The following is an 18573-nucleotide window of genomic DNA, read 5'->3' as shown; positions in this document are numbered from 1 at the left end:
CCAACGATGAAATGACGCAATATCAGCCTGAAGATAATTACAGTCATGAATATTACGCACTTCTCTAAAGATTTTCATATCATCAGCATACAACAAAAAAGAAGGATATTGAATTACAGAAGAATTGAATTACAATTTTAGAATGGCGGCAGGAATACCATCTGGTCCACAAGAAAGCGAGGGCTTTAGCCGCTTGATACAGGTCCGCACGATGTTCTCACGATGTTCTCATAATTATAATAATAATAGTAATAATCAATCAATCAATCAATCAATCAATTAGTCAATCAATCAATCAATCAATCAATCAATCAATCAATCATGTTTATTTACGTGCCCAGGAACAGCCAGAGGCCTGAGTGCCGGCGCACGGATAGTTACATGAAAACAAAATACAAGAAACATATTGCAAGAAACAAACAAGCGACAAGACACACACAAATTGAAGTAGCGAAAATTACAGAAATAAAGCACAGGCGGAGCCTGGGTACAGGTACAAAAGAAAAAAGAAGATGCTTTTGTGGCTCAGCTTATTGTAATGAATACAGAAGCAGAGAACAAAGTTTGACAGTAAGACGACAAAACAATGACAAGAGTTTTGAGACAAATGATAAGACAAGCATGATAAGTAAACAGTTTCAAAAATAGGCAACTATATTGGTTAAACAGAACCGCAGAGAAACCAAACTTCAGCAATAAAAAAAAAGAAAAACGAACGACAGAGATATCATAGATAATTTAATAATAATAATAATAATATAATCAATCAATCAATCAATCAATCAATCAATCATGTTTATTTACGTGCCCAGGAACAGCCAGAGGCCTGAGTGCTGGCGCACGGATAGTTACATGAAAACAAAATACAAGAAACATATAGTAAGAAACAAACAAGCGACAAGACACACACAAATTGAAGTAGTGAAAATGACAGAAATAAAGCACAGGCGGAGCCTGGGTACAGGTAAAAAATAAAAAAAGAAGATGCCTATCTTGCTCTTCCTGTCGTAAAGACCACACGACAGGCAGAGTAACAAAGTTTGACAGTAATACAACAAAAACAACGGCAAGAGTGTAGAGACAAATGATAAGACGAACAAATAACAGTAAACAGTTTCAAAAATAGGGAACTATGAGTTGGATAGACACAACCGCAGAGCAGCCAAATTCCAGAAAAAAAAAGAACGACAGACAGATCATGGATGTTTAACATACGGTATTCAATCAATCAATCAATCAATCAATCAACCTTTATTTTTGGTGCCCAGGAACAACCCTAGGGTCTTGATACTGGTACACCATATTAATAATAATAATAATAATAATCAATCAATCAATCAATCAATCAATCAATCAATCAATCAATCAATCAATCAATCAATCAATCAATCATGTTTATTTACGTGCCCAGGAACAGCCAGAGGCCTGAGTGCTGGCGCACGGATAGTTATATGAAAACAAAATACAAGAAACATATTGCAAGAAACAAACAAGCGACAAGACACACACATATTGAAGTAGCGAGAATTACAAAAATAAAGCACAGGTGGAGCCTGGGTACAGGTAAAAAGAAAAAAGAAGATGCCTTTGTGGCTCAGCTTATTGTAATGAATACACAACAAGCAGAGAACAAAGTTTGACAGTAAGACGACAAAAACAATGACAAGAGTACAGAGACAAATGATAAGACAAGCATGATAAGTAAACAGTTTCAAAAACAGGCAACTATATTGGTTAAACAGAACCACAGAGAAACGAAATTGCAGCAATAAAAAAAAGAAAAAAGAACGACAGAGATATCATAGATGTTTAACATACTGTGTTCAAAAGCGCAGTACGGTAAATTCTAAAGGAGCTTTGAAAGATGTCAAGGCGTTCAGAGAAGCGGTTGTAGCAATTCTGTATTCTGCGCACAGGAGAATGATTGGAGTTGCGCGCAGCGGTCAAGAAAGGGCGATGCGACCTGGTGGGCCTCTGTGGAACACTAAACTCAATAATATTTATAATAATAATAATGATATTAATAATAATACTTTTATTTCCATTCAAGTAAATACATTTTATAATGCATTTTAATATATCTTAATATCTTATATTTTATAATGCATTTATCAAGTAATAATCAATCAATCAATCAATCAATCATTTATTTGCGTGCCCAGGAACAGCCGGGGTCGGCCTTTGTGCTGGCCCACGGAAACAGAAACACACGAAACATAATGTACACATCTTTCAAATACAAAATAAAATACAAAATACAAAAAAAAACAAAAGGATAGCTTATGTTGAAGTTACGGAATGAACGTCATGTAAGTGCATGAACTCAAGGATAAAAGACAAATCCAGAATAAGAAAAGTTGGCAGTTACGCCAATACAAACTCACAGACATGTTTGCGAAACAGAGTAGGGCAATCAATAAATATATCAAGGTAATCCGAGTACCGATTGTACGTGCATTGCAGTCGGAACACAGGGCACAAGACACGCAGACAATTGGGGTTGCAAAAGGTATCATGTTTCCTGGTCCACTTTTGCGGCACATAAAGACGAACGAACATGCTGTAGCAGCTCACCACAAGACACTATGCCGTGCATAATTTTAAAGAGGAAGAGAATATCAGCCTTGTTCCGCCTGGAAGTTAAGCATAATAGCGTCAATGAAGAGGGCGATCCAGAGTTATATTTACTACTATCGCCAAAGCGATGGTGGAAGATAGATATGAACCTATTTTGGACCCTTTCTACAAGCTTACGGTTTGTTTTGCTCGTGCTGTTCCAGACAACAGATGCATATTCAAGCTGAGGACGACATATAGTTGTGTAGAGCTTGAGAAGAGAAATCGGCTCCTTGAACTCCTTGGACACGCGACAGACAACGCCAAGCGATCGAAGAGCTCTACGAGTAATTGCCTGAATATGTGGAGAGAAGCTCAGTTTACTGTCGAAAGTGACGCCTAGGTCATTAACCTCTACCACACGTGGGAGTAATTCACCGTTGATGTTATAGGGAAACAAGATGTTGTCAGTCTTTCTTGTGTATGTCATTACCTTAGTTTTAGATGTATTAATGAGGCGTTTGTTGCATGAGCACCAATGCGAGAAGGACGAGATTGCTCTCTGGAGAGCGGAACAGCTGGCAGAGTTGGAAACACATTTAAATATTTTTATATCATCGGCATATAAAAGAAAATTACAATCATTAAATATTGTCGCGACATCATTTATAAAGATTGAGAAGAGAAGTGGCCCGAGAACTGAGCCCTGAGGGACACCACTGGTGACCTCATAGGAAAGAGAAGACTGTCCATTTACATGCACGAAACATGACCTATCACATAGATAATTGCATATAAAAGATATCAGGGATGGTTGTATATCAAGCCTAGATAGTGTTTTGGCTAAGAGCTCGTGGCAGACGACATCAAAAGCCTTGCTTAAATCAAAGTAGACTACATCAAGTTGACCTCTCCCTTGCACAGCTTCCGAAGCATGCAGCATGAAGTTGACGAGATTAGTGGTGGTCGATCTCCCAGCGAGAAAGCCGTGTTGCTGAGGTAATAATATAGTTTTTACGCTGAAAGAGAGTAGTGTATGTAGTACTGTCTCAAAGAGTTTTGAAGCGGCGCAGAGAATAGAAATCGGGCGGTAGTTTGTGGGGTCTAACTTTGACCCTGACTTAAATATAGGAACAACCCGCGCAGTCTTCCAACGAATAGGGAACTTAGCGGTATTGAGAGGCGTTCGAAATATTCGCGCCAAGACCGGAACAAGAAGATCCCCAAACGCCTTCAGTACTGCCGAAGGAATGCCATCAGGGCCGCACGAAAAAGAGGGCTTAACTCGCTTTAGAGCTCTTGATACAAGACTTTCCGAAATAAAACATTCTGAGCTTTTATCATACTCCGGAAACACTTGAGGGAGGCAGGCTGTACTTTTCTTGCCGAATACTGAACTGAATTGTTGAGCAAAAGCATTAGGAACGTCAGGAATGCTGTCACCCCTCTTGTCAGTGAGGTTGATATCTCCACGGTTGTGTTTGGAAGTTTGTGCACGGACATGACCCCAGAAAGCTTTAGCATTGCGCGGCGCATCGGCTTCAACCGCGTCAATATAACTGGACCTATCGCGCTTAAGCAGATTTTTACAATGCGACCTAAGTTGACGAAACTCGCTCTGCCACCTCTCTTGGCCAGTTTTTTTTGCTTGTTTGTGAGCTCGATTCTTTCTACCAAGGGCCTTTCTTAGTTCAGATGAAAACCAGTACGGATAATTGCTACTTTTTTTAGTTTTTTTGGGTACAAATCTGCTTAAGCCATCGTGAAGTACTTCGGTGAAAAATCAGTCATTTCGTCTGCGTCATTGAGAGTGTCCAATGGTGACCAATCCGTCTCAGCAAGGAAGTGAAACAAGCCAATATAGTCCCCACGAGCGAAGTTGTAACCACGGACGCCTGGTGGGTTGACGGGAGAACTGTGGTGGGCAAGGGATACGTTATAAATTGAAATGAGTAATTGGGAGTGAAACCTATCTGGTTTTGCGAGGTCAGTATAACTACGCGAAACGTCAACGTGTTCCATGTTAGTAAAAGACAAGTCCAAAACGTTTCCACACCGATTCCTAATGAAGTTGCATTGCTGTAACGAAGTGAAAGAAATAAAATCTAGCAAAATTTCACACTTATGTGATATCGGATGGGACGCCCCATCAACCAACTGAGTTTCCCATGCAATGCCGGGTGCGTTAAAGTCACCAGTTATTAGAAAATCGTGATCACTGTGAGAGGTTACAACATTTTCCGTTGAATTTAGGGTATGTTTGAAGTCAGTGGCATTTATAATAGTAATAATCAATCAATCAATCATGTTTATTTACGTGCCCAGAAACAGCCAGAGGCCTGAATGCTGGCGCACGGATAGTTACATGAAAACAAAATACAAGAAAAATATAGCAAGAAACAAACAGCGACAAGACACACACAAGTTGAAGTAGTGAAAATGACAGAAATAAAGCACAATAGTAATCAATCAATCAATCAATCAATCAATCAATCAATCAATCAATCAATCAATCAATCAATCAATCAATCAATCAATCAATCAATCAATCAATCAATCAATCAATCAATCAATCATGTGTATTTATTGTGCCCAGGAACAGCCGTGAGGCCTTGGTGCTGGTACACAGATGGATACAGGTAAAAAAAAGGAAAACGAAAATTGAAAGGCAAGAACACTTTGACAGCTTATAAAACAAAAGAGTAGAAAAAAAATAACTTTTAGAATGTATATTACAAAGTATACCGTACAAACCACTACAAAACGTAGATAGCGTATACACTACATGCAATGAACACAAACAAAACTGACAGGATATAACAGAATTGGTAATTACATCGTACCGATGAAACAGAACATCTGCACACTACAGATAATCGTGTAACCTTATAACAGCAATTCATAAAATGGAAAACAACAAAAGAGCCATATAAACAGCATACTCTCTATACAGTAAGGCAAGCAGGTAAAAAGAAGTTACTATAACTAGAACAAGATACATTCAGTATGACGGAGCAAAGAAATATTCCATATAGTTCCATGTAAGAGAATAAGAGGGAGCATTTTTGCGAATGAGAATTCTAGAAGTGTCTGAAATGAACTGATTGAGGGAGCTGTTAAAAATATCTACGTCGGCAGAGTAGAACTTACACGTGCTCTGCTGCCTGAACAGCGGGCAATGTCGGTTACAGGAGCTTAGAGTATGAAAAGAATGACATTTTCTTGTGGTTTTAATAGGCACTCTTAGCTGGAGCTCCGAAAGCAGTTGCGCACTGCTAATTTGTCCATGTATGAGCTTAAAAAGAAATAAGAGGTCAGCTGTATCGCGCCTAGCCTTTAGCTCACGCAGCACTTGCAAGTACCGTGGTCCAGAATCAAGACGGTGATACTCGTGAGGGAAGCGATGTCTAAGTATGGACAGCAGCTTATTCTGCACTTTATCAATGGCCGTGCTGTTAGATTTGCATGTACCATTCCAGACAACCGAGGCATATTCCAGCACGGGACGACAGACAGTGGAGTACAGTTTCAGGAAGGACTTTGCACTACGGAATTCTTTAGACATCCGGCAGACCATGCCCAAGCGGCGGAGAGCTCGCTGTTTGATGAATCGAACGTGTGGTGTAAAAGTCAGCTGGTTATCAAAGAGCACGCCAAGATCAGTTGTCGTCGAGATTCGAGGCAAAGTAACATCGTGAACTGAGTAGTGATAAAGCAGGCAGTCTGTTTTACGCGTGTATCACAACACTTTGGTTTTCTCGGCGTTCACTATCAGTTCGTTCTCTTTACACCAGAGTGCAAATGCATCCACGTCTCTTTGCAAATGCCCGCAGTCGCTAAGAGACGAAACTTCCCTAAAAATCTTGATGTCATCAGCATAAAGTAAAAAAGAAGAATGCCTTATAGCAGCTGAAACATCATTGACAAATAAAGAAAATTAAAGAGGGCCTAAAACATACCCCTGTGGCACACCACTTGAAACGCAGTAACAATAGGATTGCTGGCCGTTAACATTTACGTAGCAGGTTCGCCCACGCAAGTACCTAATTAGGAGGTCAAGAATCGAATTATCTTTGTGCAGGAGTGACAGTTTAGAAATTAACAATGGGTGACGGACCACATCGAAAGCCTTGCTCAGGATAAAGTAACAATAATAATAATAATAACAATAATAATAATCAATCAATCAATCAAGCAATCAATCAATCATGTTTATTTACGTGCCCAGGAACAGCCAGAGGCCTGAGTGCTGGCGCACGGGTAGTTACATGAAAACAAAATACAATAAATATATAGCAAGAAACAAACAAGCGACAAGACACACACAAATTGAAGTAGTGAAAATGACAGAAATAAAGCACAGGCGGAGCCTGGGTACAGTTAAAAAATAAAAAAAGAAGATGCCTATGTTGCTTTGCCCGTCGTAAAGGCCACACGACAGGCAGAGAAACAAAGTTTGACAGTAGTACAACAAAAACAACGGCAAGAGTGTAGAGACAAATGAAAAAATGAACAAATGACAGTAAACAGTTTCAAAAATAGGCAAATATCAGTTGGATAGACACAACCGCAGAGTAATCAAATTCCTTTTGTGAAGAAATGTAAGGTCTGCACGCATACGTCTGCAGTTCAAGGAAGGGATGGAAGGGACTATGGGTAAGTCAGAATCAGGATGAAAACTGTGATTGTGATGACGGTGCTTAATTATGGATAAAAACGTCTTCTGCACACGTTCTATTAATTCACTACTAGATTTGGAGATGCCGTTCCAGGCAACAGAAGCGTATTCTAACTGTGGTATACATATTGCATTGTATAGCATTAGAAATGGATCTGGAGAAGAGAATTCCTTTGTAATCCGACACACATTTCCAAGGCTTCGGAGTGCTCGCCGGGTGATGAGCCTAATATGAGGAGAAAAAGAGAGGGTACTGTCGAAAAGCCCCCCTAGGTCCCTACTCTCATCAACCCTTTGCAGAGGAGCTCCCTCAATACTGTAGGAAAACAGCAGATGGTGGGTTTTCCGGCTGTAGGTGACAACATTTGTTTTAGTGGGGTTTAAAATTAGGCAGTTTTTCCTGCACCAGACCGATAATTCCGACACATCCCTCTGCAAGGCACAGCAGTCCTGAACACCGCTAATGTGCCTAAATAGTTTGACATCATCAGCATAGAGAAGAAATGAAGTTTTTGTTAACACTGTTGACACATCATTGATAAAGACAGAAAACGAAAGACAGAAATAATAATAATAATAATAATAATAATAATAATAATAATAATAATAATAATAATAATAATAATAATAATAATAATAATAATAATAATAATAATAATAATAATAATCAATCAATCAATCAATCAATCAATCAATCAATCAATGTTTATTAGAGTGCCCAGGAACAGCCGAGGCCTTGGTTCTGGCGCACTGAGGAAGACAAAATGCGGCACTAATATACAGGAGGAACTCACAATATAAACAGTCAACGAGAAGAACGAGCAAAAAAAAAAGAGCAGTAAAACCCTAAGGATAATAAAAAGGTATTCCAGCCACAATTAGACGATTAAGAAACTGTAATGGTGGATCAATGGCAAAAGTATATGGAACAATGGTCACAGCAGTTGGGTGAAGCAAGCAGACATAAAAACATATTCGCAGATATAGGCGAAAACACAAAGCTTCAATTAAACATGAATGTATGAAACAAAATACAGGAACTGATTTATGAAATTACAGCAACAGAAGATGGAAAGTACCAGGCACATCACAATAAATCAGGTGCGATGGAAGGCAAGTAGCATACCGTAATATATGACAAGTCAATGAAGCAGTTACAGCCACAAAGTCCCGAATATATTGGACTTACAAACCAGAAACAAGAACTATGAGGACATTGCATACATAAAAACCATATAAAAAACTAAAAAAAAATGCCGGAAAGAAGAGTAATTATTGTATCACAGCTAACAAACCAGTCAAAAACTCCCGAAGGGGACGTTGAAATATATCAAGTTTCCCAGAGTGACAGTTATAGAGACGCTGCACTCTTTGGAGGGGGGAAGGGGTGTTAAGTGCTGTAGCATTATGGAAAGGGGGGGTAAACCTTGTTGTTTTTGGCGAAACTCGAAGGCTGACTTGTGCAAGTAGTTCCTGGCATGTGATAATACCATGAAGCAGTTTATATAGAAAAAGAAGATCTAGGCGGGTTCGCCGACAACTCAGAGAGACAGGCAATGGGAATCTGGATACTGCTAAGGCAGTCTCGGGAGGCCCAGAGGAAAAACGATGCCTGTATATTGCTGGAAATTTGGTCTGAACACGCTCTATTCGTTTGCTGTTAGATTGACAGGTTCCATTCCACACGACAGAGGCATATTCTAGTTGAGGAATACAAAGCGTTTTTAATAGTTTCAGGAATGAATTAGGAGACCCAAAGTCCCGTGAAAATCTGCATACAGCACCAAGAGAGTGAAGAGCCCGCCGAGTAAGTTGATCGATATGGGGCGAGAAAGTTAAGGCGCTGTCAAAGAGCACTCCAAGGTCTCTGATACCAACAACTCTAGACAGGGGGCCGCCGTCAATTGTGTAAGAAAAGTAAAGGATGTTTGTTTTTCGGCTATAAGAGATGACCTTTGTTTTCTTTGGATTAAGAGTTAATCTATTCTCTGAACACCATTTAGAGAACAAGGACACATGTTTGTTTAGGGAAACACAGTCCTCAGCAGACTTAATACGTTTGAATATTTTGATGTCGGCAGCATAGATTAGGAACGAAGACTTCTTGATTGCAGCTGACACATCGTTTATAAAAATATAAAACAACAGAGGGCCCAACACAGAGCCTTGGGGCACACCACTTGTTGTCCTGTACATAGCGGACTTCTTGCCGTTAACACTCACATAACCAAACCGATTGTGTAGATAACTCCACAACAATGCCACAATAATAATATTCAATCAATCAATCAATCAATCAACCTTTATTATAGTGCCCAGGAACAGCCGAAGCCTTGGTGCTGGCGCACTGAGAAAAAAAAAGAAAAAATGCCGCATTGAAATACATCAGCGGCTGGCACATATAAAACCAGGAAAAAATGTGGGTGAATGAAATACCACAAGAAAAAATTAAAAGTGGCATCCAAACTACATTATACGAAGTTATGGTACATTGCACAAACACAGCGTACAATGACCATAGCAATCGGCTGAAGCATCAATTACACATAAACGTATGAAACAAAGTACAGGAAATGTTTGTAACTATTCACATACAGTGATAAGTTATAGAAACATTTGTTTGTATAACATTTGATTCGTCCGGGCCACTTAAACATATGTATGAAGAGTTGACTACACAAGTGTAGCATAGTACATACAACGATTACGCCCGCAGCACTAACAACATATATGAAAAAATGAGAACAGACTCTGTGAAAACAACATACACATGCGGAAAATAACTGAAGAACACGAGAACTGTCGAAATGAAGTTAGTGCGCCAAGGCTAACAGCCCGGACAAAAAACCCCCAAGGGGACGGCAAAAAATATCAAGTTCCCCTGAGTGAAGGTTATATAGGCGTTGCAGTCTATCAAGAGGAGAACATCTGCTAAGTTGAGCAGCTGTGTGGAAAGGGTGGTTAAGCCTTGTTGCTTTTTTCGGAACACGAAACCCGATTGCTGCAAGCAGTTCCGGGCATGAAATTGTACCATGAAGCAGTTTATATAAGAAAACAAGATCTGAACGGGTTCGCCGGTAACTTAAAGAGACAGTTATCGGGAGAGGCTCAGAGGGAAAACGATGCATAAATATGGATAAAAATTTGCTTTGTACACGCTCTACACGTTGACAATTAGATGTGCAGGTTCCATTCCAAATGACAGAGGCATATTCAAGTTGAGGAATACAAAGTGCCATAAAAAGTTTTAGGAACGAATGAGGAGACTGGAAGTCTCTTGAAAACCTACATACAGCACCAAGCGAGCGGAGCGCCCGCCGAGTCAGTTGAGTGACATGAGGCGAGAAAGTTAAAGCGCTGTCGAAGAGCAGTCCGAGGTCTTTGATCTCGTCGACTCTAGACAGAAAACCGTCATCAATACTGTAGCGAAAGAAAATGGGGTTCGTTTTTCGGGTATAAGACATGACCTTTGTTTTCGCCGGGTTAAGATTTAGTCTGTTATCTGAGCACCAGTTAGCAAAAGGAGATGAAGCACAGGGTCCAGCATATTCAGTGATGTTTTAGTGGCTGACCCATAGACAACGCTACCGTCCAATAGTGAACCCATTAGGCTGGCAAAAACACGTAAACGAAGTTGTTTGCCAGCAACAAAAGAAATGTGCGAGAGAACCTTCACGATAGTCATTGTTTTTAAGCATTTATGTTTTAGTTGTTTTATGTGTGGGATGAATGTGAGCTTTTCGTTAAAGATTATACCTGAAAACTTGTGTTTCTTTTTGAAAGGAATCTAGACACCATTGAGTTGAATGCCTGGGTCCGACCGGGTGCCACGCCTCTTGGAAAACCAAACACAAGTGCAATTCCGTGGATTAAATTTAAAACCGTTGCTATCTGCCCAGCCAGCTAGCTTGTTAACAGCAAGCTGGACTTGGCGCTCGCAGATAGACATATTACAAGACTTAAAGTATAATTGTACGTCGTCTACATAAATTGAGCAGGAAATCGACGGTGGCAATGCCTTCCTAGGGGAACTTAAAACTCCACCTTGGGGCAGTCTATTTTCCTACACATAAACCCTAGAGAGTGCAGTTCCAACTTGCACGCAAAACGTTCTTTCAGACATGCAACCGGCAAGCGTGTTCATCATGTTACCCCATATGCCAAAGGACTTCAACTCGCCGAGGATACCATACCTCCAAGCAGTATCATACACCTTTTCCAGATCAAAAAGTACTGTCTTACAGTACTGCTTGTGGACGAAGGCATCTTTTATATACGCCCCTACTGCAACGAGTTGATCGTGGGTAGATCGCCCCGCCCTGAAGCCTGCCTGGCAGCTCTCGAAAATACCATTGTACTCTAAAAAGTACACGAGTCTCCTGTTTATCATCTTTTTAGAGAGCTTACACAGGCAGTTTGTCTGGGCAATGGGACGATAACTGCAGGAGAGGAAGGGGCCTTCCCTTTCATTAGGAAAGCCACTACATCGGCCTCCCTCCAATAGCGTGGAATATGCCCCGAAAGACATATTCTGTTGTATAGGTGTACGAGTGTTTCAAGGGTGTCTGAGTGTAAGTGTTGTATCATAGGGTATGCAATCTTACCTGCACCTGGAGCTGAAGGTTTACATGTATCAAAAGCGGCCTTCAGCTCATGAATTGAAAATGGACAATTGTAGGAAGTATGCAACTTCTTGGAATCATGCAGGGACTTCTTTTCTTCAGATGTTTTGTGTTTCATGAAAGTGTTTGTGTAGTGTGCGGAACTGGACACGTGTTCAAGTGTGTCCCCTGTTGTGCTAACCAGGGGCAGGCTGTGTGTCTGTTGTCCTTTAAGCTTACGTATATGTGTCCAGACTTTGTGCGTGTCCATGTATCAATAATGGATGTCAAGAAGGTGTGCCAACTCTCGTTTTGCCTCCCGTTGCGTACGTTTTTCTAACGCCTTGGCCCGTTTGAACAAAATGACGTTACCCGACGTGGCGTACCGACGAAGGATACCCCACGCCTTCTTCTCGGCCTCTCGCGCCCACCTACAGTCTTCATTCCACCACGGCTTCCTCTGGTTGTGTGGAGCACAAGAGGCGTGGGGAATGGACTTTTCGGTGGTGTCGAGGATATGCGCCGTGAGGAGTTGGGTAGCTTGTTCAACGTGCAGGTCTCCTATGGATGTGTGGTGTAGTTTGAATGTATCTGTAAATGTATTCCAGTTAGCTCTTGCTTCATTGAACCTGTTATGGGGCGATGTACTCCATGGGCCTTTACCTATATATGTTAGTGAGGTGGGGAAGTGGTCACTTCCTTATGGTTCCGTGCCCACACCCCACTCAAGACATGGAAAAAAACTGTGGAGCCAATAGCCAAGTCAAGATATTAGTGTGTGTTGTGTTCTATATTAACATATGTGGTCTTATTTTTATTGAAGAGGCATGCTCCTGAAGATGTAAAAAATTTCTCAATCAGGCGACCTCGGGCATCCGTTTCAGAAGAGCCACAAAGAGAGTTGTGCGCATTAAGGTCGCCTGTTAGGATGTACGGTTCGGGCAGCGGGTGGACCAGCGCCTCGAAATCAGAGCTCGAAAGTGCAAGATCAGGAGGAATGTAAATGGAGTATACCGTTATCAACCTATTGAATATTATTGTGCGGATGGCTGCATTCTCGAGGACGGTGTTCAAGGTGACAAGGTGGCATGCTAAGTATTTGCGGGTGATTATGTCCACACCGCCAGAAGAGTGTGTGCAGCCAACCCTGTCCTTTCTGTATACCGGGTAACTATTCGAGAAATTTGTGTGCAAGAAATTCGGATGTGTTTCCAGAACACACATTACACTGGGCTGCTGAGCATGCAGGATCTCATACACGTCGTCAAGATTACTAAGAAGGCCTCTGCAGTTCCATGGAACAATAGTTCCTCCTCATTATTGAGGAATCAGAGCTACTGAGAGCGTGACTGTTTATGTAGAGTCTTTCGTGGCTTGGACTCTTGGGAGGGGTTTTTTACCTTCTCTCGAGGTTTAGATCGAGGCACCCGCTCCTTCCACTGCGAAGCAGACAAGAAAGGTTCCACATCTATGTCGGCATCACATTTAAAAGGGTATCCGACATACCGGACCCCTTGGACTTGGCACCCTTCCCGGTGCCCTTCTTTGGAGCCGCGAACGCCAAGGGCGTCAGGAGCGCCCCGGGTGGCACAGGCGGTACGACGGGGGTGGGTAGTGCCGTGGATGTCTCCGTCTCCATCTCCACCGGGCCCTCCCGTGTGCTTCGGGCCGGTGGAGAGGAAACAGTGGATGCAGCAGCATCCCCAACGGACGTGGATGCCAGCACAGGCGCAGCTGGCTCAGCGAGCGGGGCGAAGGCGGTTTGGGCTGCCTGAGGCAACCCAGGGGTGGCGGCGGCGGGACCAAGTCTCACTCGCGTTATTAGGTACTCGCCGAAGCCAGACGCCGCTCCGCCCCCCGGCGAGCCGCGTGGGCGTACCTGCCCAGGGGTAAAGAGGCGACCTTTTTCGCGCCTCTGGGAAGGCGATGCCTCTGGGAAGGTGATGGGTGATCATGGTGCCAGCACTTTGCGCAGGTCAGACGGCCGCGGCAAGAGTTAGTTCCGTGCCCGAACCGCTGGCCCTTAAAGCAGCGGCGTGGGTTCGGAATGCAAGGACGAATGAAGCACCGAATGAAGCCTGCGTTCATGTGTTCAGTTTCATGTGTTCAGCGGTTGAAGTTCAGGATAATATGTTTCGTGGGGATTAGGTTATCGTCCCTGCGCATCGTGATGCGGCACAAGGCTGTGGAGCCCTGACCCTTTAAACCTTGGAGAAGGTCGTCATCAGTTTCCATCAAAAGATCTGTCTCAGAAATCACGCCCTGACAGCTGTTGAGTCTCCGGTGGGGTGTGACCCTGATGTCCAGATCCCGTATGTGGGTTTGTGCAAGAAGAGTGCGGGGTTCCTGTTCGGCGTTCATTTCTACAAGGATTTCTCCCCTCCTAAGCTTTTCAGCTTGATACTTTCCACTATAGACTTTTGCAGGAATTTCGAAACCAGCAATGCAGACAGGGAAGCGACACGCCTTGCTGAGTCAGCTGACTCGATCACAAGAAAACCAGAGTAGTTATTAACGTTTGTTGAAAAGAAAGTTGTTGAAAGAAGTGCGAATGAAACTTCGGTGCGGCCCCTTTTCGGGGGCCGATCACGGTTGGGGGGGGGGGGGGGGGGTTTGACAGTACAATACGGCATAGTATAAAATCTGGGAGACGGGGGTCGTTTCTTGGTCAGCCTTACCCTGATAGCTGAAGAGGTCCAGAGCTCCCTACCTGCTAAACAGACAGGGAGCCCATCCGCCGGAGCTCGACCTGGGCTCCGACGGGCAGCGTTTGAGGTTTCTAACCTTCACCTTAAAACTCCTAGACACGGTAGATTACAGCGTGAGTATGGGGGCTCGGTGTCCGCAGTATGGCCAGTACTGTCACCAAGATTGCTCAAGGAGCCCGGTCCGGGGTCATATGGTCCTAGCTCTCATGCCAAGGTTTACAAGCGTGGTAGAGCTTCACGACAGATATAAAAGAACGCTTCGCGGTCGCGGCGAGGCACGCGCCCAGACCGCTCCGAATTTTATTGGTATACTTTCCTGCAACAGTACAAATACGGCTTTTACAACAGCTCTGCTGTTGTAAACACGAGAGAGACCGGGAAACCATCTGAATCCTTTCTTTAATGGCTACCAGAAAAACCGATCGCGCGCTCGCGCCTCGAGGAGCAGATCTTCTTGTTCTTCGTCTTCAGTGTTCATGATGGTGATATTTTACAGCTGTTAAATACAACAGCTTCCATGTGCGTTTATTGTGCTAGTTACCAACTTGGGAGAAAATTACCTCTCGTAACGAATGACAGGAACGTTCAGCTTGAGTGCAAGTACGCCATCATCGTTTTGTTCATCGTACCCAAAATCAAAAAGTAGAAATCCCTTTTTATGGGAGCCTAATTAACATACTGATGGCCTTGACACACGGAACCTCTTGGTGTGTAGGGTCGTGTGTTGTCATCATTATTATTACCACCACCAAGAACACCTTCCACTCATCTTTACTGCAGGAAGAAGGCCTCTCCCATTGACTTACGACCCCTCCCACTCTGCGATGCTAAAGCCAAATATTTGCTCCCGAGTTTACTGATTTCTTCCCTCTGTCGTTTTATTGGCCTTCTCCTTCATCTAATTCCGTTTCTCGTTATGCACTCGTTTACCATGATGGGCCTAAGTTTGTATTTTTGTCTCACTACACGGCCAGCCCAAGTCCGTTTCGTTTTCATTATTTGAACTACTACATCACCTACTCGAGTTTGTTCCTTGATGCAGGAAGCTCGCTTCCTCTCAAATACTGTTCAGTCTGTCATTCTTTTTTCCAAGGCCCACTGAGGTGACCTATATTTGCTTTGTAGTTCTTTAGTAGGCCGCCAGGTTGCGGCCCCATTTAGCATCGCTGACAGAATGCATTGGTTGAATATTCTTATATTGAGTGATAGAGGAGTCTTACCGAGTACACCTACAACAATACTTATTATGTATCAGATATTCTTGTAGTTGTGCCAGCATTTCGTTACCTATGCTGAAGAGAGCGCTCTCAGCATGTTTTTGCACCAAACCTTTACATTTATTTGTGTTTATTGGTGTCCCCGTGGCCACGGTTTATTATTATAGTTCGTAAAGCATTTCTTGCAAGCATTCTGCAATATACCTTAGAAAGAAGGCAGATCAAGTATATTGTGTAGGTTGAAACATCTAGGACTTGCCCAAAATGAACTACTCTGTAGATTAGGTGAATCAAACGCGGTTTCAGTTGTGGGGGTCCGCTAGATCCCCTGTTCCGTGGCCCGCGTGTGGGGGCCTTTGTACGAGCGCGCTTCCCCGCGCTCGTGACGTCACCCCGCGGGCCGACGCGCCGACGGGCGCGTACCGCGCCGTTGCCGCTCCTCGTTGCCCAGCCTCCGGCCTCCTCTCCCCCGCCCCTTATAACCGCGACGCGCACGTTTCGCGGTCTGTCTTGCTCTTGGCTCTTCCTCCGGCTCTAGCCCTATGGATAGGGAAGATGGGGGAATGGAGAAGATGGGAGTCGGATACCGGGGCGTTCCTTGTCCCGGCTGGCTCGTCTCCTTCCCGCCGCGCCGGCCGGTCGGGCGCTGTTTGGCCCTGATCGGACGCGCAGGGTAGGCCTCTGGTCACCTTGCGAGCGGCCCGCGCGCAACCTCGGCCATGGTCGCCTGTTTGGGCGACGCTGTAGGACGCGCGTCGTTACAGTGTAGTTCTTAAACCGGTCTTGGCGTTATTATGCACTGTACCACTCGGCCAATAAACCCCCTGGTTCGTCCTGGCCCCCTTGGAGCCTGTCGTCGCCTGTGTCGGTGAGTCGAACCCGTCGCGGCGTCTCCCTCGTGGACGCCGCGAACCTCTCTGGGGCATTTTGGATGGGTCAGTTCCGGGCATAGGGGGAACACCCTGAACCCCACTTAGCCCGTGAGGGACCAACTAGCCCACTTTGGCGCTCAGCGTCTCTAACGAAGCTAGCCGGGGTTGTTTGATATCCCGTAGCTAGGCCCATTATGCCCACATTGGGGCCCAACACGGTATCGACACTGCGCGACGGAACAGGCCCCTGGCCTTAGTCCCTGTGCGATTTACTGTGAGGTGAGCGGTTAGGCTTTTGAGCACCACGCTGTTTTAAATGCATAGCATTTTAGTAACTCACAATGTCACGCGGCGTTGGCGTGCCTTGTCGTAGTCCGCATGCGCGTCTTGTCGTAGTCCGCATGCGCGCCTTGTCGTAGTCCGCAGGCGCGCCTTGTCGTAGTCCGCAGCCAGGATAAGTTTCCGGCGCCCGGTTTCGAACCCATGACGCCGCGGGCGGAACGCAAGGTGCCCGGCGCACTACCGACCGAGCCACGAAACCGACACAGATTTCGATGCACCGAACGCGCCTTATATCCTTCACTCATTTCTCGTTTGTTTCGAAAGCGCCACAAGTTGTCCCGCGCCTCCAAAAAATGGCGACACGGGTCCCGCGATCGAGAGATACGACTTGCCGGCGCACCCCCTCGGAAATGCTGTGCATTTGATCGTGCCCCTCGCGAGGGGGATGTCTTTTTATTGGGGCTCCGTGGCTTGGGGCACCATTATCACATCCTCCAGCTCGGCCGCCGCGGAGGCGGGCGTCGCGAAGACCCGAGACGCGATGGCCGCAGCGAAGGCCCCGTTGGTGGCGAGGGCCTGGACCACGGCCTCCAGCTGAGCCAGCGGGAACTCCGGAGTCTGGATTCCGGCTGGAGAGTGCTGGGAGCCAGGCTGGTCGAGGTCCACCAAGGGGGCCTGGGCCGCGGCCCCGCCGGCGGCTGCAGGGACGGCCTCCACGCCGCGCCGCCCCAGGTCGAGCGGCAAAGTCCGGCCCTGGAACAGCTGGTGCAAGCAGGCCTCCGGGATGGCCCGCTAGCCTCTCCTCTGCCGCTCCCACCGCTTCGACGAGAAGAATCTCGTCGGCGGGCTTGTTGGCCCCTCTTCGTACGTCCATGTGGCCACATGGCGGACCTTCTTCGGCGGCGGCGGGGGCGGCAACGGCTCGGACGGTGGGCCTGACGATGAAGGGGGCTGCAGCGGGGCGCCCGGGCGCTGCCGCGAGGCGCACGTGAAGGGCGCGCCAGGGTGATGCTGAGAGGTGCACATGAAGGGCGCGCCCGGGCGCTGCTGCGAGGCGCACGTAAAGGGCGCGCCGTAGCAGCAGCGGTGCCCTCCGTTCCCGTGCGCTGGCCACACGGGCGAAGCGGGAAGCCTTTGCCTCTAGCGGCGTCCCGGCTTGCTGGGAGCGGGCTCACCCTGCGATGCCATGGTCGCGGTGATGGCCTGGGCGTCGGGGTGAACAGCTGCGGCAGGAGCGGGGACCGGAGACGTCGGCAGGTTAGCGCAGGTACTGCGGCGGGACAGCGGACAACCACGTGGGTCCAATGCCGGGGAACGAGGTGGAGCCAGTGGACTGGTGCGCGCGCTGCCTGACGACCGAATGACGAGGGTCGGTAAACCAACCCCCCAAACTATCACGTGAGAGCACCTGCGCCTGCCGCTAGGTGTCACGGGGTGTCCGTCCTGCTGCGGCCAATGGAAGGAAGGGCCGCAGTCGCACGTCATGCACCGCTCTCCCCCCCTCCTCACAGGGTGCACGGGCACCTGTTTAGCAGCTCGGGCCATCCGCCGCTGCCCGCGAACCGAGGCACTTATCGCCCAACCCGCGCCAGCAATTGGCTTTTGGGAGCACGACGCTTCGTCGTAACGTGCTCCCGCCGCTGACCGCTGCCCGCGAAC

This window comes from Haemaphysalis longicornis, unplaced genomic scaffold (genome assembly GCF_048455015.1).
Source record: "Haemaphysalis longicornis isolate Haplotype H1 unplaced genomic scaffold, Haemaphysalis longicornis Haplotype H1 scaffold_71, whole genome shotgun sequence".
Lineage (NCBI taxonomy): Eukaryota > Metazoa > Arthropoda > Arachnida > Ixodida > Ixodidae > Haemaphysalis > Haemaphysalis longicornis.
Note: the sequence above shows the minus strand (reverse complement) of the source record.